Raw genomic sequence first — 17,927 nt, 5'->3', positions numbered from 1 at the left:
AAAGAATTTTAGGACCCTTGGGGATACTGAGGAATGCAGAAGTGAGAACAAAAATGGAAAATGATGGCATTTTATGAGGATATGAATAAGTAGTGAGACAAGTTCATGGAATCAGACCTGAATATGGTAACTACATTCATTTTGACAATGCTGAATGTCTTCCCCACTTGTAGAAAAACTATAGTAAACAAACTGCTGTGGAACTAGAAATATGTGGATAAAGTGAGACCCTTTGTTAAACGCCAGGCTGCCAAAATGCATATATAATAGACTGGCATAGTTTCCACCTGTTTCCCGCCCCCTATCTTGTTTATTTTTTTTTCTCACTTTAGGTATACCTTCTCTTTAGAAAATTAGCTGAAACTGAATTATCAAAACAGATCAGAGTACTGTTCATATCACTAGTTCTTCTCTTGTCTAAAAAGAACTGAAAGACTTTCTTCAAAATGTGTTCCTCGAATGCATCATGTAGATAATTTAACTGCTTGACAACAGACCAGAGAAGTAGAAATGAGAAATTTAAAACCAAAGCTACTGCCCAATTGAATACTGAAAAAAATAATTTCAAATTTTAATACACATGAATGGAAAAATAATTTTTTAAAAAATCTATTCTAATTGACCCAAACTTCTTTTGAAATGTCATAACATTTCTAATTCTTTTTCTCACATTAGTTGTTTTGGGAGATGGAGAGAGAAGCATCATTTTAATCAATGTTTTCTAGACCTAACAACTGTGATGTCAATCAAACATTTTGTCCACCATTTCCATCATGAGTAATCTGAACTGTGAGGTTTTGCTGACATAGTTAGTGTTACACTACAATGACACTACTACAACATTACTGTTACTATATGGGGACAACACTTTCATTTTAAGTAGGAAAGTGTTAATAATTTGGCTTAATGTTTTTTAACTAAAATTAGTTTTAAAAGAGGACTGAGTTGGCTTATATACATGTATGCAGTCCAGAGACCTACCTGTGAAAATGTCAATGCCATTACAATTTCACTTTATGCCAGATATCATTCTTGAACTTCAGGCTCATTATCTCTTATAATATCCCCTAAAACCTTTCAACAACTTTGAGAGTGTATTTTATGTTAATATATAAACTAGTTCATAATTTTGTTACAGACTAGAAATCAGTATTTAATAAATGGAAAAATAAAAGACTGAAAATCTTTTATTGAGTAAATTTTCAGAGGCCTCTGATCATACTTTTCAACTTGTGCCTATTTATTGAATAACCAACATCCCTACAGTTAATATTAAAATCTTTAAGTTGTGTGAGGTTTATTGGAGGGTAGGGATGGGGAATTACCAGCAAACTCTGCCTCCCGCAAACCTCACCTAACCCGAAGCTCCCCGTCTCAGACTCCCGGGGAGCCAGGGGTAGGCTGAGGAACGCAGCCTACCTTTACCCACCTCCCTACCTAGTGGTGGGAAGCGACGGCAACGGAGACACCCGGCTCCTGGGGCTGGGCTCGGAGGACCCATCCTGCTTCCCCCTACCAGCCTTTCTGGAGCTCACCATCCTCGATTCACACCGCCAACACCCTGCCTACCCCTCCTCCGCCGCCTGCACCCGCCCCCTCCTCCAGCCGACAGCCAATCACAGCCTTCCACAGCCTTGGGTTTACAGAGGTAACGCTCCTTGGGCCCTCTGGTCCCGCCCCCTCCAGAACTGCTTCCCGCCCTTCGGGCTCCTTGCCCAATCACGAGCGCCCGAGTGCTCTTTGGTGCCCGTCCCCTCTACCCGCCCTGCCGAAGACCCGCCTTCTTCTCCTTAAGCCTGACGGAATCACCTGACTCGGAGGCTCTCCCTCAGAAGGAAGGCAAGACGGGGCGTGAGCATGGAGGGGAGGGGCGCGAGAAGGAAGCGGGGGATGCCGGGAGCGGGGCGGGTCGGGGGGGGAGGAGGGTTGTCAGTCCGATCTCGCGAGAGAGGACGGAAGCCTGTGGGAGCCCGTGGCCTTTAAAGTGCCGTTCAGCCTTTTCGTCCAGGGGTGGTTTGTAAACACGGCTGTGCTCGGGGCTCGCGAGTGACCGAAAGGATCATGAACTAGTGACCTGGAAAGGTGAGTAATGATGGGCAGAGGTCAGCAGGGCTGGAGACTGTAGGGATACGGAGAAAGAAGGTGCTAACATGGCGACGTCGCTCAGCACAGTCCCCACCCCCCGTTTCCCATCACCTCGGGTGCTCCTGACGTGCTTCTTAGCCCTTGGGGCGATTGTGGCTGTGATGCCACCTTAGCGGCCCGCGCGGTGTGGGCTTTGGGAGCCTGACTGGCTGGGCCGGACCGTTAGGTAACCAGCGTTCGTTGTTCCGGCCCCTCCCTCTCGCGCGCTTTCCTAAGGCAGAGGAAAAAGGAATAACGGCTCCTCTTAGACCCCTCCCTCCGATTTATCTTCCCCCTGCTTGGGTCAGTTCAGAGGTCCTCGGGGCGCGCGTCGAGTCAGCCGTGTGCGCAGGGAGACCTCTCCCACCCACAGTCCTTGGGTTGGGCGGGGAGAGGGCCCACTCTAGTCTCCCCACCCAGTGTTCAAGCGATTGAGGACCGTGTATTTGTGATGGTGGCGGGGAGGAGGATCGGGAGGCGCGGCTGAAAATAGAATCAGGGTCCCTGGCTGCGGTGCAGCCTGAAGGAAAGAATGGTGTGGAGAACCTGGGAGCTGCAAGTCTCGGCCTTTTCCGTCCTTTCCGCCACCCTCACAGTCCCGCTACCCCCCACTTTTTCCCGGTGGGGCGGGGCTTAGGTGTGGGTGCAGAGTGATTCTGGTATTTTCCCCTATTTTTTTTTTTATCTCTTTGGGTGGACAGCAGACCTTATGTAAAGAAATAATTTGCTTTTCATCATGCCCTAGGAGCCAGGGCCGAAAGGGAGTGTGTGTACGTGTTTTCCATGTTCGCTCGTTTAACCGAACCTAGGAGGAAAAAGAGAGGAGGAGCTGGGGACTATTTTTGTGCCCCTAGGTAGTATAAAATTGGCTTTCCTTAATGGAGAGTCTTAAAACTGGTGAGGCCAAGAGCAAAACTACTGTGAATATCATGTAGTAAAAGAGATTATTCCTGATGGACCTCAGGCATCAGAAATTTTACTGAAAGAAATGTTTCTCTTAAAATTCAACACCTATTTTAAGTAGTGATGTAAAGCATTTCTTTACATGTACCTTCAGGTTTTCTAATGCTTTCCTGGCTATTATTTAACTGGTACTAAGGGATTGACTAATCCCTAAATTATAATGTGAAAGTTTAAATTTCTTAGAGGTTTTAAATTATGGAGACGTCACAATGCATGCATTTACGATATACATTTAAAATCAGAACAAAAACTGACTTCCTTTGAGCACACTTTTTGTCCTATTTGAAGAAACATGACCACTGGCGTTATCATTGTCAGTAACAGCCGTTCTAATCTTTAAATAGCCATATAGCTTTGGTCTCATGAATCAAAATTATGAAGGTAAAGCTTTATAAAAGCTTCTTAAAAAGTAACACCTACAGGTTTAAGTGCCCTGAAGTGCAAACACAGAAACAGTTTTATCATGTATTCATTTTTTTTCTTACTCGAGGAATCCACCGTAAAAACTTTGTTTCAAAATGATAGGAACATCCTTGTAAAATACGTTTTAAAAATAGAAACCCTCTGCAGATTAAGAAAGTTCATGGATCTTTAAGGCCGTCAGTAGTTGCGTAATAGTTAAGAATCCTCGTCTTTGTAAAATAATTTCTAGGAATCTTCCAGATTTACCGTGATGTGTAAAAGAATTTCTGAGAATCTTCCAAATTTGCCGTGATGTGTATGTTGCCTTTCCAAGACGTTTAATCTTGCTTTGAGAGAATGCTACTGCCATTAAGTTTTAAGAAATGATTTAAAATGTAATATCGTGGAAATTTAGAACTTAGATGTTATGTATTTTAATTGTCAGTAAGGAAGGAGCTTTCAGGGACCTTTTGTGTGTGTGTGTAGGGTATATAATACCTTCTGTAGCTCCGGGTGCATTTCCTGAAAATCCTTTTTAAAATACCTTATCCGAATGTTTATTTCGTATTTGGGGCACTATATTATTATTAGTTAAATATGTAACCCAGGAATTCCTGCACTTTTTTCTTTGGCGTTGTTTTTTATTTTTAAGCTGAGATAATAGAGGCTGGGCGCGCGCGGTGGCTCATTCCTGTAATCCCAGCACTTTGGGAAGCCGAGGCGGGGGGATCACGAGGTGAGGAGACCTTCCTAGCTAACACTGTGAAACCCCGTCTCTACTAAAAGTGCAAAAAACTAGCCGGGCGTGGTGGCGCCTGTAGTCCCAGCTACTCAGGAGGCTGAGGCGGGAGAATCCCTTGAACCCGGGAGGCGGAGGTTGCAGTGAGCCGGAGGTTGCAGTGAGCCGAGATCGCTCCACTGCACTCCAGCCTGGGTGACAGCGAGATTCCGTCTCAAATAAATAAATAGTAGAAATGGTTGTCAGCATTTTAACAAATAATGGGGGTGGAGGTACTCTTTATTGGTATTCAGGATCTGAAAGCTTTGTGAGTATGGTTGAAAAATATTCCATACATCAAACATCTATCTATAGGTAGCGTTAACTCTTCAAAGAATAATGTACATTTTTTCTACCCAACTTTTTGTATTTTGGAAAACTTGGGTTTTAATGATACATACATTCTTGTCTGGTAAATTGTTAGATCATGTTAGATCAGGTAAACAGTCTCACCAATGTGTGCTGTTTCTACTTATTTTGTCTTCAAGCTCTTCCTTCCAATATGAAATATGTCTATAGGTAGGCATTTCTTTATCGTTTTTATTCTTACTAAAATGTCGTTGGAGAAGATAAAGTAGTTGAAGTCTCCCTTATTAAAACCAGATTTTCACCAGAACCTCTTGTTTAAAATTCAGTGAATAACAATAGTTAATATTCAACTGATTTTTATAAAAGTCAATGCATATAGCACTTGTTGGGTTATTTTGTATAATTAAAATGTACCCTAAAAAAATCCCACCTTAGGCAGTATGTGGTGGCTTACGCCTGTAATCCCAGCACTTTGGGAAGCTGAGGTAGGCAGATCAACTGAGGTCAGGAGTTCAAGACCAGCCTAGCCAACACGGTGAAACCACGTTGGTGGGTGCCTCCAATCCCAGCTACTGGGGAGGCTGAGGCAGGAGAATCTCTTGAACCCAGGAGCAGGAGGTTGCAGTGAGCCGAGATCGTGCCACTGCATTCTAGCCTGGGCAACAGAGTGCAACTGCATCTCAAAACAAAACAAAAACAAAAAACTCACTTGGTATTGTTGTAATCTGGACTTTAGTATTTGTGTTTATCTTATACTCACACCAATTCCTCAAGGCTAAGAACTTGTCTAAAATGCTGCATGTTCTCTTTATGTAAGTTTTAATGTTGAAGTAGTAGGATAGTAATCACCTATTTATGTTTGAAGGAAAACCCCACGGAACATTTTATTTCCTTTGTTATGTTTCTCAAGGTTAAAAGGTTATATAGTAAGGTGTAAGATCGTTTCATAGAAAATCAAGGAAATTTGTGGATCTTTAAGGCCATCAGTAAGTGTATTTTATTTTATTTTATTTTTGAGACAGAGTCTCCCTCTGTCTCCCACACTGGAGTGCAGTGGTGCAATCTTGGCTCACTGCAATCTCCACCTCCCAGATTCAAGAAGTTCTCCTGTCTGAGCCTCCAGAATAGCTAGGGGTGCTATTCCTAGGGGTACACCACCATGCCCTGCTAATTTTTGTATTTTTAGTAGAGATGGGGTTTCACCATGTTGGCCAGGCTGATCTTGAATTCCTGGCCTCTGGTGATCCACCCACCTTGGCCTCTCAAAGTGTTGGGATTACAGGCGTGAGCCACCACACCAGGCCTGTTTTTACACACTATTTTTATCTTATAAATATATTTAATGTTACATATTATAAAATTATAAATAAATATGTATTCCTTACATATGTCTTTTCAATTTGTTGAGACTTTTTGACAACCTTGCTGACAACCTTGAAACTGGTGTATTCATTTTCACTTTTGAGGGATTACAGGCATGAGCCACTGCATCTGGCCTATTTTTATACATTATTTTATGCTACAGGTGTATTTAATGTTACATATTATATGATTATAAATAAATATGTATTCATTATATATATGTTTTCAATTATTGTTGGCAACCTTGAAACTAGTGTATTCATTTTTACTTTTTTTTTTTTTTTGAGATGGAGTCGCTATGTCACCTAGGCTGGAGTGCAGTGCTGCTCTCAGCTCATTGTAACCTCCGCCTCCTGGGTTCAAGTGATTCTCCTGCCTCTGCCTCCTGAGTAGCTGGGATTACAGGTGCCCGCCACCATGCCTGGCTAATTTTGTATTTTTAGTAGAAATGGGGTTTCACCATGTTGGCGAGGTTGGTCTCGAACCCGCCTCGGCCTCCCAAAGTATTGGAATTACTACAGGCATGAGCCACCACACCCATCTTCATTTTCACTTTGAAGTATGTTTATTGATGGTTTTTTTCCTTGGCATTTTGACATTGACAGTAAAGAAGAGATGTAAATAAAATGTTTTGGGGGCTTTGCCTGTTCACCCATATTTGCATTCTGTATCTTAACAAAGATAGTGGTTCTCAGCCACTTTTTTGCCTTTCTACCCAAGGAATAGAAAATACTTCCAACAGTAGTAGTGGCTTATTACCGTAGAGATTCTCAACAAGATTGGTAGGGAAAGACAGGGAGAAAGAATTGTAATTGGCAAAATAACCATATGGACTTTGGTTACTTTTGTAATATATAGTATTTTTATCTATAATATTGACCATAAATTTATAAATATATTCCCTAAATATTCTTTAGTTTGCTAGCAGAACTGCAACCTTTGTCATTCCAATTTTTTAGCTTTGTTCCAAGTTTATAGCTTTGGTTTTTCTAATTTTACTGTTTGGGCTAGTATGTTTGCTTTTATTTATTAAACGTGTGTCGGAACAATTTTTTTTATGTATCAACTTGTTTTGCGATACTAACATAATTGTGTTCATTATTTTTGTTTTCTTCTAGTTTGTGCATATATATTACAGTTTTTACAGAATTATATCAAGTAAGTTTTTATTTTACTTTTATTTTTATTTTACTTTTATAGCATTATATTTTTCCATGTTGTATAACCTTTATGATATTTGTTACTTGATAGTTGAAAAATAAGTATTAAATTTGTACTAAATGTCTGACAGGAAAATAATAGTTTTCAGTTTATGCCTATTTTGACATTGAATTGAACATCTCTGTGCATTTATCTTTTTCTTTTATGAATTGTTTCTGTAGGATACTAATCTCAAATGAATTACTAGTCAAAAGATACAAATGTTTCTGCAGTTGCCAAATTTTTGCCTCCCCAAAGACTTGAGCAAGTTTACACTGTCAGCAGAGCATGAATGTGTTTGCTTTGCCATAATTTTGTGAACTTTGGAGTTATGATTAATAAAGTATGATTACCTAATTGGGAACTATTGCTGGGAATAAGTTGTATTATTTAGCAGTTTTAAAATTATTTAGTAGGCCATATCGTACTATAGTTATTTATCTACCAGTGATCTATGTGATGCGACAAATATTGTGTATTTCATATTTTCTGACATTTTACTCTTTGTTTCTCTTAAAGTTTATCAAAACTTTTGACAGCCTAGTAACAATAATTCTTAGTTTTCATGCAGTTTTATGTGGTTTGTACATTGAATATTTTAATGCTAGTTTATAAGAGTTAATTTCTGGGCTGGGCGTGGTGGCTCACGCCTATAATCCCAGTATTTTGGGAGGCCGAGGTGGGTGGATAACCTGAGGTCAGGAGTTCAAGACCAGCCTGGCAAATATGAGAAAACCCCATCTCTACTAAAAATACAAAAATTAGGTGGGAGTGATGGCGGGTGCCTGTAATCTCAGCTACTCGGGAGACTGAGGCAGGAGAATTGCTTGAACCTGGGAGGCAGAGGTTGCAGTGAGCCAAGATCGCGCCAGTGCACTCTAGCCTGGGCAACAGAGGGAGACTCTGTCTCAAAAAACAAAAAAAAGAAAGAGTTACTTTCTGAGCTATACATTTCATAGGAGTTCTGTCTTATGAATGTGTCATGATTAAGATTTATAATGACAAATTCATTACCATATAGGAAACACTTGGAATAAAAGTATATATGAGTATATGATAGGCAAATTGACTTGAGTTTTGTCTCTGGCACATAGTAAGTATGTACTCAGTATTTTAGGATAGTTATTAAAAGCCAGATTGTCATGGGTCTGCCACTTACTAACTGTTACCGTGGGTGAATTATATAACCTCTCTCTGCCTCAGTTTCCTTCTCTTTAAGGAGAATAATTTAACTCATAGTCTTGCCATGAGCATTCTTGTAATATATATGCAATACTTAATACAGTGTCAAGAACTTAATGAGACTCAGGATATGTTGTGGGAATTATTATTGAAGTTCATTCAGAAATAATCTAGCCTAGCCCTCCAGGCATGCTTGTGCTGTAGCTTGAAAGCAGTACAGCAGCCATCTATTTGGTAGATTTGGCAACAAAGTTGTTTTTCCCTAGGAATTTATAATTTGTGAAGGAACATACCACCTTAGAATTTTCATAAATTCATTTGAGAGAATGTCTCATTTTTTTTGTTCCGTGTGTACCCCGTCTCAGACTTTTCCTGTATCAAATTCGTGCAGTATAGCGTATCCTTCTTTTGAGATGATAAAATTATGATACTATGATTTTCATAAAATCCAATTATCTTTGTATTTTTGAGACAGTCTTACTCCGTCATCCAGGTTGGAGTACAGTGATGCGAATAAGTCTCACTGCGGCCTCCACCTCTTGGGTTCGAGAGATCTTCCTACCTCAGCCTCCCAAATAGCTGGTACCGCACTTGCATGCCACCACACTCAGCTAGTTTTTAAATTTTTGTAGAAATGGGGTCTTGCTGTTGCCCAGGCTAGTCTCAAACTCTCAGGCTCAAGCAATCTTCCCATCTCAGTGTCGCAAAGTGCTGGGATTACAGCCTGCTCCCCGCCCCAGCTCTCCTTTTCTTCTACTCCACCAATCCCATTATAAACATTCCAGTGAAACCTTTCATTTCTCCTTCCCCATAGTGGAATTGAGATTATGATTAATATACTACAGTCCTAAAGTTGTTTTGAAGTCTCTGCCAATTATACAATTATAACTGCACTATCAGTTTTTGGCCACAAAGTTGAATATCACTTAACTTACTTGAATTTTGACATACTTTGAAAACAGAAGAAAGAGGTGAACTTGTCATTGTTTTCATGGGTATAGTACGTAACCCATAGTCTTATTTTATTTCATTTTTAGAGACAGGGTCTCTGTTGCCCAGGCTGGAGTGCCGTGGCGCCATCCCGGCTCACTGCAAGCTCCGCCTCCCGGGTTCAGGCCATTCTCCTGCCTCAGCCTTCCCAGTAGCTGGGACTACAGGCGCCCACCACCACGCCCAGCTAATTTTTTTGTGTGTGTGTTTTTAGTAGAGACGGGGTTTCACCATGTTAGCCAGGATGGTCTCAATCTCCTGACCTCGTGATCCGCCCATCTCGGCCTCCCAAAGTGCTGGGATTACAGGCGTGAGCCACTGCACCCGGCCAGGTACTCTTATTTTAAATTACCCATTTAAAATATCCACTTGGGTTCCTGTAAAGATGGCCTCAGTTTCCAATGTTCCCACCAGACGTTTGCTTCTTGCCCTAGGATCTGGAAGCTTTAAGGCACTCTTATTTAAATTATCCATTTAAAATATCCATTTAAAAATTATCCATGGATAATTTAAAATAAGAGTTTGAGCTCCAGGAATTCAAGACCAGCCTGGGCAACATTGTGAGACCTGGTCTTTCCAAAAAAAAAAAAATTAGCTGGGCATGGTGGCATGTGCACCTGTGGTCCCACCTACTCAGGAGGTTGAGGTGGGAGGATCACTTCAGCCTAGGAGATCAAGGTTGCAGTGAGCCATGTTTGTGCCACTGCACTTCAGCCTGGGTGACAGCAAAACCCTGTCTCAAAAAAAAAAAAAAAAAAAATTCCTGAATTCAAAATACTTTAGTCTTGAGAGGCAAATGAAGTCCTACTAGGTCATGGCTACAGGTTTTCAAACTTCTTGATATAAGTTTGTTATCATGACCACATTGCTATTCCCAAGGTGATCTCTAGGATCATTTAAAAAATGTATGAAGATAGTCATGAATGTACCGAGTGTTCGTATCCTGCTTCAGTTCACCTTGGCTGTGCCTATGTGATGACAATTTTTTTTTTTTTTTTTTTTTTTTGAGACGGAGTCTCGCTCTGTCGCCCAGGCTGGAGTGCAGTGGTGTGATCTCGGCTCACTGCCACCTCGGCCTCCTGGATTCAAGAAGTTGTCTGCCTCAGCCTTTGAGTAGGTGGGATTACAGGCACTTGCCACCACGCTCAGCTAATTTTTCTATTTTTAGTAGAGAAGGGGTTTTACCATCTTGGCCAGTCTGGTCTTAAACTCCTGATCTCGTGATCCACCCACCTTGGCCTCCCAAAGTGCTGGGATTACAGGCGTGAGCCACCATGCCCGCCCCATGATAACAGATGTCTGACAGGGAATAAAGTCATGTCTACTGTCATTTGTGCCAGCATGCCCCTCCCCCTGCAGTGTTGGCCCCAAATCTTCCCTTTGTTTTTTTATGTTTGTGGGAAGGGGCCTCAGCAGCAGCAATCATCAACCAATAAATAGGATCTACTTAGTGGTAAACTCATTGGCTGTTTAATTGGTAAGAGTCACTGGCCTGACCACACCACAGCGTGGCCACTTGGGTTCCTGTAGAGATGGCCTCAGTTTCCAGTGTTCCCCCCAGACATTTGCTTCCCAATCGAGAGGGGATCTCAAGACTCCTGACTGGTCGTTGTGAGCTCTCACCCTGCCTGGCTCTGTAGATAGACTGCATAGATACATGAAGTGGGAATGGGGGCCAAGGGCCTATTACTACTGTTTGGGAATACTTGCCTCTTATAGATCCAGCCTTAATGTTTTTCTGACATCCTAGTAATAGCAGATCCAGCACAAAGTGGATATCAGTTAATACTGTGAGGAGACAAAATAATGAGAATAGTTTTACCAAAGACAATGAAATATTGCATAATGTCTGCATTTTAATCATTGCTTTGAGTGCATCTTTAGAAAACTGAATTTAACAGAAACCCAGGACATTGCTGGAAATTGTATGCCCTTTAGAAATTTCGTGTGAATTTTTATACAAATGCTGTTTTATGAAAATGTTTTATATAAAATTTTGCAAAAGTAGAAAAAAAAATACCCTGTGTCTATAAGGTAGTGCTGCTCTTGAAGTCGTGGGGCACAAATCCATCTTCCTGGTACCTTACAACTCTTCTTACTGTATTTTCTGTTCCTGCCTCATACATTACCACCAAAGATTTATTGTCTCACAATTTTTGTAGGTCAGAAGTCCAGGAGAACTCAACTGAATCCTCAGCTTAGGGTCTTACAAAGCCAAGATCAGTGTGTTGGCAGAACTGCATTCCTTTTTGGAGTCTCTAGGGAAGAATCCACTTCCAAGTTACTTTGGGTGGTTTGCTGAATTCAGTAGGCTTTCCTTTCTTTTCGTCCATCTTTCTTTCCTGGCTATGAGCCAAGGCCTGGTCTTTTCTCCCGGGAGCTGAAGTGCTTTCCATGTGGCCTCCTCTAGTAATGGCAGGTCAAATCCTTCTCATGCTTCTAACCTGTCTGACTTCTTTTTCTGGCTGAATCTCTGACTCCAGGTGGAGAAAGTTCTCTGCTCTTGAGGTCTCTTGATTAGATTCCGGGTAACCCAGGAATCTGTCTTATTTGGATCTGTAATCTTTTTTTTTCTTTTTTTTTTTTTTGAGACAGAGTCTTGCTCTGTCACCCAGGCTGGAGTGCAATGGCGTGATCTCGGCTCACTGCAACCTCCGCCTCCCTGATTAAAGTGATTTTCCTGCCTCAGCCTCCCGAGTTGCTGGGATTACAGGCACCCGCCACCATGCCCGGCTGATTTTTGTATTTTTAGTAGAGACAGGATTTCACTGTGTTGGCCAGGCTGGTCTCGAACTCCTGACCTCAGGTGATCCTCCTTCCTCGGCCTTCCAAAGTGCTGGGATTACAAGTGTGAGCCACCACACCCAGCAAGGATGTGTGTAGTCTTTCTACATCTGCAGAATTCCTTCTGTGGTGGAAAGTAACCTATTAACAGGTTCCAGGGATTAGGGTATGGATGTCTTTGGAGGGCCATTCTGCCTAGTATGCTTATATACTCCTGTAAAGGAACTTGATAAATTCTGTACCCTTGCACATTTCGAAGTTGATTCCTACAATTTTTCATCATTGAAATTGTTGAAAAAATATAATTTCTGTTTTTTCCAGATACACCACTTTTATAAGTACCTAAATACCATGGTGATTTGATGCTGTCATTGGTTTTAAAAAACCAGCTTGAATTAACTCATCTAACAGAAGTTTTCAGTGTCCCTTTTTCTTATTAAATTGTTTATTTTCTTTCAACTTCTCCAACATAATTTTATTTGAATCCAATGTATTTTAACGTTTTAAAATACTTTATTAATGACTCTATCACTTGTTTGTAGCAAATATACATTTAATTTTTCAAAATTTTTTACTGATTTCTTCATTCGGAACTCCCTCTCTGGACAGTGCATTTTTGTATGGTATTTCCACAATGGAAGAGGTAATCATTAAATGAAAATTGTTATTCTTTCTGTCATTACACTATACAGTAAAGTATATCTGGATTCCTAAACACAAGGCAGAACACCGATTCTTAAAGCCATGCTTTGCCTTTAATAGAAATATTTGTAAGACAGGGAAAGCCAGAAGCTTGAGGGTTAATGGTGCCTTGATTAATGGAGGTTTTAAGGCACACTTATTTTAAATTGTCCATTTGTTTTGTTCCATGGAAGCTTCTACGACCTAGGGCAACTCATTCTAATAAGATTTGGGATGGGGATAGGTATGGATTTCTTGTGAAAAGTGGGAGAATGAGGACTCTGGGAAAGCAGACAGATCATCTTTGGGAAAGCAAACAAAGGGAAGATGAAGATACAGAAGTTGATTTTCTTAAAACTTGTCTTGCTCACATATCCCTTAGAAAGCCTTAGTGTATACCTTTAGTAAAACATTCCCCACTTTGTCTGTATCCCATAATGCCTCCTTGAAAGACTGTCCCCCTCCTGCCTACCTCCTGTCCTCCCACAAGGACGGAAGCCAACTTCTCTCCACCACCCAGGATTGCCATTGCATCTGTTACACTCTTTTGAGTCCATGCCCAAGAGAGGATTAATTTTTTTCTCATACTAATGCCTACCTTTTGGGCCCTGTTTCTTGGCACAATATTTGGCTCTTAGCAGGAAATTTGCCATTAGCAGTGTTTGCACCTTTCAGCAGAGATTCTGCCCGCAGGTTAGTGATATCTAAATACAGCCACAACAACATTTTGCTGCATAACAACATTTTGAGTCAGCAGACCACATATAAGATGTGGTAGCCATCATGATATAGTATAACACATTACTCATATTTATAGTGGTGATGGCGTAAACAAACCTATTGTGCTACCAGTTGTATGAAAGTATAGCATTTGTCTTAAGGAAAAAAATAGCACAATTACGTACAGTATATAATACTTGATCAACAATGATGTTATTTAAATATACTTTTTAATCATGATTTTGGAGTGTACGTTTACTTTTAAAAAAAAAAAAAAGTTTATTTTAAAACAGCCTCAGGCAGGTCCTTCAGGATGTATTCCTCAAGAAGGCATTGTTATCTTTGGTGATCACAGCTCCATGTTTGTTACTGCCCCTGAAGACCTTCTAGTGGGACAAGATGTGGAGGTGGAAGACAGTGACACTGATGATCCTCACCCTGTATAGGCCTAGGCTAATGTGTGTGTCTGTGTTTTAGTTCTTAACAAAATAATTTTAAAGTGAAAGTAATTTTGTTTTGTTTTGTTTTTTGAGATAGAGTTTCGCTCTTGTTGCCTAGGCTGGAGTGTAATGGTGCAGTCTCGGCTCACTGCAACCATCGCCTCCCAGATTCAAGCGATTCTCCTGCCTCAGCCTGCTGAGTAGCTGGGATTACAGGCATGCGCCACCATGCCCGCCTAATTTTGTATTTTTAGTAGAAATGAGGTTTCTCCCTGTTGGTCAGGCTGGTCTTGAACTCCTGACCTCATGTGATCCTCCCACCTCGGCTTCCCAAAGTGGTAGGATTACACATGTGAGTCACCACGCCCAGCCTAAAGATTTTTAAGATAGAAAAAAGCTTATTAGAATAAGGATGAAAATATTTTTGTATAGCTGTACTGTGGGGTTTTTTTTTTTTTTTTTTTTTGAGACGGAGTCTTGCTCTGTTGCCCAGGCTGGAATGCAATGGTGTGATCTCGACTCACTTCAACCTCTGCCTCCTGGGTTCAAGTGATTCTCCTCTGCCTCAGCCTCCTGAGTAACTGGGACTACAGGCGTCCGCCACCACACCCGGCTAATTTTTTGTGTTTTTAGTAGAGATGGGATTTCACCATATTAGCCAGGCTGGTCTCAAACTCCTGACCTTGTGATCCACCATCCTCGGCCTCCTAAAGTGTTGGGATTACGGGTTTGAGCCACAGCACCCGGCCTAAAATCTTTTATACTATATTTTTACTGTACTGTTTCTGTGTTTAGATACACAAATACCATTCTGTTACAAATGGTAACAGTATTCATTACCGTAACATCCTGTACAGGTTTGTAGCCTAGGAGCAAAAGGCTATATCATCAAGGTTTGTGTGAGTATAGTCTGAAGTTTGCACAATGATGTTTTGGCTTACCTTCACATTTCTCAGAATGTATCCCTGTTCTTACGTGATGCATGATTATATAAGAAATACTTGTACAATAAGTTGGGTAGTGGGGGTAAAGGAGAGGCTCCTTACATCTGTGCCTTTCAAGTTACAAAAAAGGATGTTATTTTTAATGTTGTTCAAAGTCTGGGTGATTATCTTAACATTGCATGTGTTAAGATATAAGCTATACAGGCCAGTTACAACTGGCTGTCTTACTTCCTTTTGCTTGAAATGACAATACCAGTTTGTCTTCCAGTTTTTTAGGGTATTATTAATGGCAAAAACCACAACTACTTTTGCAACTGATCTTTTGTGAGCAGCTGCTGAAATAAGAACACAAATATCTCTATACAAATAGGAAAACCTAAAGCCATACTTTAAAAAATAAACATTTCTCTGAAAGAAACAATTTGCAGAAATTTATCTTTACCAAGAAGATGTGGTCCTTTACAGTATCCCACAGAGCCATTTATCCTTTGAATTGCTGCTCCATTTTTGCAGTCCCTATTTTACATTTGTATGGCTAAATATCCTATTTGGGTCCTTTTTCCCTTAAGGAACAGCCTGTATATAAAACAATTTTGTTGCCGGCGTTGAAATGAGTTTCTAGTTTCTGATACAACAGTGTTTTAAACATATTAAACATTTAAACATGTTTCAAGCAATCTTGAAAGTGTCAGTAAATTCAAAGTTAAGTGCAACCCTTCTTTCCAACATTCTGCATAATAGGGAAATCTCCCAATACTTATATGACCTGGTAATGGAAACTCAGCACTGAGATAACGTAGAGCAAAGTGTCTTTCTCTTTGAATATTGTGCCTTTTCTTAATGCGGTTGGTAACTGAGCTTTGTGCCAGGTTCTTACTCATTCTCACCTTGACCACACCATTACTTACATAATGATTCTGAGCAGTCGTTTCTGAGTTTTGTAGACTGAGTATGTGAGTTTACCTTTCCAAACGACAACAATTTAGGTAGTTTCTTTGCTCTTACATTGTCGTTCTAGTCTTCATATTCTTCCTTTCTTCTTTTGTCACCTATAGATTGGCCTTACATATTAAAGAAGTCTTTATGAATGTTAGTTTTGGCTCCTGACAGGACTTCTGCTTTCGAAAACTCTCTTTAGTAGATTGCCAAGCCATCTCCCTGAGATATCCGGACATCTTACATTTTAGAATGAAATAAGTATGAGGACAGAAACAACTAATTGTCTGCCAATATTCCTTCTCTTCTTTTTTCTTATTGGTAGATGATCCAGTTCTTAAGCATATGGTGAAATAAAAGACATACTTCGTAGCCCCCTGATAGCTATGGTCATATGACTAAGTTCTAAACCATGAAATGTAAATAAAAGTTTCCTGTGAGATTTCTGAAAATTTTCCTTAAAGGGAGGCTATTGCTTATCTCCTTTTTCTCATCTTGCTGTCGGTTCAGCAGATGTGATGGCTAGAACTTGAACAGTATTTTTAAAACCATGAAGGAGAAGCCACATGTTGAGGATGTCAGACCAACAAAATATAAGGACCCTTGGTTCCAAGTGATCATGGTTCTGGATTGCCTATGTTTTTTTGTGAAAGAAGTAAACTTCTGAATCATTTAAGCCATTGTTATTTTGAGTTTTCTGTCATTAACGGCTGAATCTAATCCTAACTGATACACATATTTTTAAAAGTCAAGCTTTTTCCAAATAAGCGCATGGACTGGGTCCCCTGGATTTTATTGTGCAGCAGTGACACAAGAAAAACTGTTAATCTCTACTCTAAAAATTTTGATGCTCAAATGCAGCACTGACATTTCACCTGTTATCTATGACTCCTCCTCTTTCATTTTTCTACTTTCACCAAGGTTTCATTACCCTACTTCCATCCTCGAAACTTGATACCTCTAATAGGTGGTAATACCTCTAATAAGTGGTAATACACCAGGAGTTACGGGAGGCTACAGGATAAACATCTTCTGGAGCATTGACAATTTGGAGAGAGAACCTTAAGTTTTATATTGAAGAACATGTAATGGAAGGCAAAATTTATATGCATTTTTGAAATATTAAGAAAACATTTTTTAAAATTTTATGGAATTGAAATACAAGAGGCTATTAATTTAGATCCCACATGGTAATAAGTTGACTCTTTTCTGCCTCTCTTTTTCCCTAAGGATACTAGATGGAAACTTGAGAAAGGACTGCTTACTTGATTAGAGCTGCTTACTTGATAAGGCATTCCTGGAAGCAGAGTAAATAAAGCTCATGGCCCACCAGCTAGAAAGGTAAGAGATTTAAGCTTTTTAACATAAAAGTATTCTTTTCATTTTGTGATTATCTTTCAAATATTACCGAATTTAGTAGATGTTTCCAGACAGTTGTCTTCAGAATGCTAATGTCCTACCATATTGATAGTGTTTAGTAAAAAAAGATTTTGAGATTTAGCAAATTTGGAAATGTCTTTTTGGAGATAGAATGAATGTCAGCATATAAAAGCACAATGAAGACTTAGGTTAAATATTTAATTTTGTTTAACATATAGAGGTTCCTAAATTTATCTGACTAGGGACCCCTCTTTAGTAAAGGGTTCCAGTATGAAGGTCTCAGTTCTCCTAAGAATAGTAATAGAAATTAATCTGAGGTATTTTGTATCTTTCAAAAATATTTTGGGCAAAAAGTTTACCCGCCCTAAGGCTGTACAAGCTAACTAAAATGTCAAATTTATTTGCTTTCTAATTGAATTATATCAACTAAGTTTGTTACCACAGTTGTCTCATGCTGATCAGAAACATTAATTGGAAGTTATACAATCCCTCCTACCTACCTTTATTGAGTATCTACTATGTGCCAGCTACAGAATGGTGATATTAGAGTGTAAAGTAGAATTTTTTTTTTAATCTCAAGCCATTTACAGTTTGGGGATGTAGCTTCTACATATGGAAGGAAAATGCCAATTTAATAAATGTGGTCTGGTGTACAAAATCTTTCTAAACATGGTAATAGACTTTGTTAGATATATCAATACACAAGCAGATTGGCTTTTTTGTCACACCTGT

The 17,927-nt window shown here is 40.0% G+C and overlaps 1 protein-coding gene across 4 annotated transcripts in view; it reads left to right on the top strand.

Moving 5' to 3' along the window:
* The first annotated feature begins 1,924 nt into the window (after nt 1-1,924).
* LOC105483203 (activating transcription factor 2) overlaps nt 1,925-17,927 on the top strand; it is a 90,520-nt gene continuing 74,517 nt past the window's right edge. For all 4 annotated transcript variants that reach the window (XR_003018347.2, XM_011743914.3, XM_011743907.3 and 1 more), the window contains exons 1-2: nt 1,925-2,082; nt 17,046-17,156. The gene's annotated coding sequence lies outside the window, so the exon portion shown is untranslated. The remainder of the gene's footprint in view (nt 2,083-17,045; nt 17,157-17,927) is intronic.

The sequence above is a fragment of the Macaca nemestrina genome, chromosome 11, assembly GCF_043159975.1.
Source record: "Macaca nemestrina isolate mMacNem1 chromosome 11, mMacNem.hap1, whole genome shotgun sequence".
Classification (NCBI taxonomy): domain Eukaryota; kingdom Metazoa; phylum Chordata; class Mammalia; order Primates; family Cercopithecidae; genus Macaca; species Macaca nemestrina.
Note: the sequence above shows the minus strand (reverse complement) of the source record. Positions and strands in the feature narration are given on the sequence as shown.